The 5,016-nt window shown below is 37.2% G+C and overlaps 1 pseudogene; it reads right to left on the bottom strand.

Moving 5' to 3' along the window:
• On the bottom strand, positions 3,748–4,708 carry LOC102184439 (annotated as a pseudogene).

Raw genomic sequence — 5,016 nt, 5'->3', positions numbered from 1 at the left:
TGACTTAGATTTCTGTTGGTATTTCATCATTTCAAATTATCAGAATGTCTACTGTGAGCACACTAAATTAGCCACACCTGGTGGCTCAGACGGTAAAGCGTCTGCCTGCAATGAGGGAGACCCGGGTTCGATTCCTGGGTCAGGAAGAGTCCCTGGAGAAGGAATTGGCAATCCACCCCAGCACTCTTGCCTGGAAAATCCCATGGACGGAGGAGCCTGACAGGCTACACTCTATGGGATCACAAAGAGTCGGACACGATTGAGCAACTTCACTTTCACTTTCACTTTCACCCTGTTACTTAAGACTGGGAAGAGTTTCCCAATTCACATATGGAAATCATGTGTATCTGTTGATGAAAATTTTGTGTCAATTCTTTAGGAGTCTAGAATTGTTAAAATGAGTTCCTGTTTGGAAAATTTGGCCAGTCTTTAAAAGCATGATTTTGATTGTTCTCAAGAATGACTTGAAATTAGTAAGAATGTTAATATTTTATATTACTATTCTTACTATTACTTCAACACTGACCACTATATCAGTGTGGATAATAATTTTCTATTATCTTATGCATTTCTTTTAGCAGAACATTGCATATAGACCTTCTCTAATGTTTTCTTTAATGTTACTGCATTATATTGCTCTCTTTACTTTTACAAAACATTCTAATTATCTTCTATAGACGTATCTATAAAAGTAATCATTAAGCATTCCTAATCATATTCAGAAAGTTGAATCATAATCGTAATCTAGATAGAGCTTTGTTCCCTCAACATCATGTTTTATTTGTGAAACACCGTAAGTGTCTTTAAATGATGTGTATGAAATACAAAGATGGCTATATTAAAAACCTTTAGAGAGTTTGCTTTTTTCCTTCCAATTTATAAATACGTTAGTCAGTTCATCATATAGATAGGTAAAAAAAATTTAGTTTTGTAATAAACTATCCATTTAACTCACTGCAGTGTTCAAATAGCCTGTAAAAACAATGTTATACACAAAGTTTGCAAATTACTCATTACTACATATAACAAAACAAAACTTTTATTCAGAAATCTTCCTCAAAAAATTATACAAGTTTACATCCATTTATCTGAATCCATGGATGTAGATATATCTCAAATTTATATTACTTTTTAAAGATGACATGTATGCTAATCACTCCATCGTGTCCAACTCTGTGACCCCATGGACTGCAGCCTATCAGGCTCCTCTCTCCATGGAATTCTCTCGGAAAGAATATTGGAGTGGGTTGCCATTCCCTTCTTCAGGGCATCTTCCCGACCCAGGGATTGAAGGCAGGTCCCTTGCATTCCAGACAGATTCTTTACCATCTGAGCCTCCACGGAAGCAAAAGATGACATGGTTCTGTGTATTTTGTAACATTCCCAATAGAAAATCTCAGGAATAAACCCTTAAATAAAAGAATTGCTATTTTCATACGTGTATGTATTCTGACATTTTTTGTTCTTTTAATCTCTCTTTACTCAGTTTGGATAATATATATTGACTTGTCTTTGAATCCACTGAGCCTTTCTTCTGTCTGTTTTTAAATCAAGCCCCCTTAAATTCATAATTGCACATAGTTAATTTTATTTCAAAACATCCTTGATTCTTTCTTAGATTGTTTCTCTGAAATTTTTTTCAGTTTTTCAACTTCTTCACGTTGCTTTAAATTATATGAGTTATTGCTAAGTCACTTCAGTCATGTCCAACTCTGTGTGACCCCATAGATGGCAGCCCACCAGGCTCCCCCATCCCTGGGATCCTCCAGGCAAGAACACTGGAGTGGGTTGCCATTTCCTTCTCCAATGCATGAAAGTAAAAAATGAAACTGAAGTCGCTCAGTCATGTCCGACTTAGCGACCCCATGGACTGCAGCCTACCAGGCTCCTGCGTCCATGGGATTTTCCAGGCAAGAGTACTGCAGTGGGGTGCCATTGCCTTCTCTGTATACAAGTTATACTCTTTGCTAATGTCAACAACTGAGCCATCCATAGTCTACTTCTATTATTTTCCGCTTAATTATCAGTTACATATCCTTGCTACTTATATATCATATTTTTTTCTATTTTAAATACTGTGTATAAACGAATATTTAGCTCTGGCATGATATGTGTGTATTAGTCACCCAATCATGTCTGACCCTTTGCGATCCCATGGACTGAAGCCCACCAGGTTCCTCTGTCCACAAAATTCTCCACAAAAGGACACTGGAGTGGGTTGCCATTTCCTTCTTCGCAGGATCTTCTTCATCCAGGGATCGAACCCAGGTTTCCTGCACTGCAGGTGGAATCTTTTCCATCTGAGTCACTATTCCTCCACAAATTATCTACTCTCTCTTCTATGAGGAATAAAAGATTATGGTGTAATCACTTCAATCCAGTCAAGTACTAAAGCCTATTTGAATCTGGATTGTAAATTTTATAAAACTTAGTATACCCTCAGGTTTATTCCTGTTCCTTGTATATATCCCATCCACGTTTGGATGATGATTCTGCTAGATCTTTTTCTCCTCAGTCTGAAAGAATTCAGGTGATTCAGTTTTGCCCTTCAGAACTTTTATGCTTAAAACTTTAGACTTTAGTCTTCTTCCTTCTCTTGCTACTTTCAAAAAGTATGGAAAATTACCCAAAGAGAAATTTGCTTTACATTGTTCTTTTTAATTAATGTACCTAACAAGAATCCATTAAAAATACAAAAGCAATGAAATAATTGTGAACAGGAAAAATATAAAATGTACAACTGATTGATAATCTTAAATGAATCTTGGATTACAATACTCAAACATAGGGTCCTTTCACAGCTTTGCAGAAAATTTGGTTCAGTCTTCTAGTTATCAAAGTAATCTATAAATTAAATTAGTTTTGTTATTTACACAGGTTATACACAATAACACATAACTGACACCCATGTTTTGACATAAAAGAGTTATATAAGATGAGTTATCAAAGAAAAATAGTGATTTGGACAGAATGGCTGTTAGCTAATGATTATACCAGCCAGGCTATGGTCAGACCAACGTTTCAGTGTTGGAGGAATATTCATTGATGGATTAAGTCATAATTTCAGAAAATTGTGAAATAACAACATATTCATAAATTTCGCTGTCTGAAGCCAATTGTAGATGACTTGAGTCTGAAATTGAGATAAGCTAGGGTGAGATTAGTAGCCAGAGGCCAAGCTCATGAAATATATTATGAGGCTCTCCCAAATGCTTTTTTTCTGCCCTCTGTTAATCTCCCTTTATTATGCTACCTTATCCATCTTCTGTCCACTCCACTTCTATTACCCTGTTTTGTTTCTGCAGGTTTTAAATCCTCATTTAAATCCACACTTTTTTGTCTTTCAGAAAAAATATGATTTTTTCACATCCTGGCTTTAAATCAAAGGAAAGTTAGATATTTCACAACTCTCTCAAACTTTTGACAATATTAGGTATAAGTTAATTCAATTAATTGAATTAAATTTATTAATTGAATCTAAGCAGGGTGATGTATAAGGCCATACACTCGGCAGATTTGAAGTGTATAACTGACACTTTTTCAAAAATTTCCACCAAGCAATTCCTGGGATTAATCTGACTATCAAACAACTTGTTACCTAAAGAGTTCAGTGTAACCTCATAATAAATGGTCTGAATATTCTAAAATGGTGATTTTAGGAAAAAAAAATCCCCAAATTTTGTATATTAATTTAAGCACTTTTATTACATGAAGTTGTTTGAAATAAACTGTGCTCCCATGAGTTACTTAAGAGATCTTCCAGCTCAAGAACTGACTACTCAGTCTCCTCACTGCCGTCTTCATTTCCTTGTTCCTCAGCGTGTAAATGGCAGGATTCAGGATGGGTGTAACCAGAAAGTCTAAAATGGCAAGAAACTTGTCCACTGGCACCGTGGGAAATGGCCACATGTAAACAAAGATGCAGGGTCCAAGGAACAAGACCACCACAGTGATGCGCCGGCAGAGCAGAGAGGGCCTCGCGCAAACCACATGAGGAGCGTCTCCATACGGTGACCAGAATGAAAACATAGGAGATGATCAACAAGAAGAAAGTGCCCATGGATATGAACCCACTGTTGGCAGTGACCATGAATTCCATTCTGTAGGAATCTGTGCAGGCAAGTTTGATAAACCAAGGAAGGTCGCAGTAAAAGCTGTCGATTTCATTAGGACCACAGAAAGGCAAATGGACCACAAAAGCTAACTGGACCACTGAGTGAATGAGGCCAGTAGCCCAGGCACCACACAGAAGCAAAAGGCACACCCGAGGGCTCATGATGGTCAGGTAGTGCAGGGGCTTCCATACGGCCACATAGCGGTCTAAGGCCATGGCAGTGAGCAGCACCATCTCAGACCCACCCAGGGTGTGAAGGACAAATATCTGGGTGACACACCCCTGGAAGGATATGGTTTTGTGCCCAGAGTACAGGTCAGAGATCATCTTAGGCACTGTTAAGGTAGAAAGACACAAATCAATGAATGAGAGGTTGGTTAAAAGGAAGTACATGGGGGAATGTAGATGAGGGTCAAAGGTCACTGTAAACACAACAAAGAGATTCCCTAGAACAATTGTTACATAAAACACTGTAGAGAAGGCAAGGAGGAAATTCTGCACTGGCCTAGAGGTAGAAAGTCCCAGGAAAACAAATTGAGACACCGAAGAGTCATTTGCTTCATACATTGACTTGGTCTGGAGATACCTAAAGACTAGAAACAAAACATAACCAAAGCATTTATGAAACATTTTTATTTAAAGAAACAGATTTAAGCTTTTATCAAATATGGTTTTAAATCAGAAATCTTCCCTAACAGCCATTAATATATTCTGAAAATATAATGCATTAATTTATTTCTTCAACTAATGCAGCTAATGAGTGTAACTGATATTACTAATGAGTATCCACTATATTGCAAGTTCAGTGTCAAGTTCTGAGGTGAAACAGTAATTCTGACTTTGAGAGAAAATGGACTAGATCTCTATGGGTAGATACAGGTAGATACATAGATTAAATGAAT

Source organism: Capra hircus, chromosome 10 (genome assembly GCF_001704415.2).
Source record: "Capra hircus breed San Clemente chromosome 10, ASM170441v1, whole genome shotgun sequence".
Classification (NCBI taxonomy): domain Eukaryota; kingdom Metazoa; phylum Chordata; class Mammalia; order Artiodactyla; family Bovidae; genus Capra; species Capra hircus.
The sequence above is the reverse complement of the archived record's forward strand: the minus strand, read 5'-3'. Positions and strand labels throughout refer to the sequence as shown.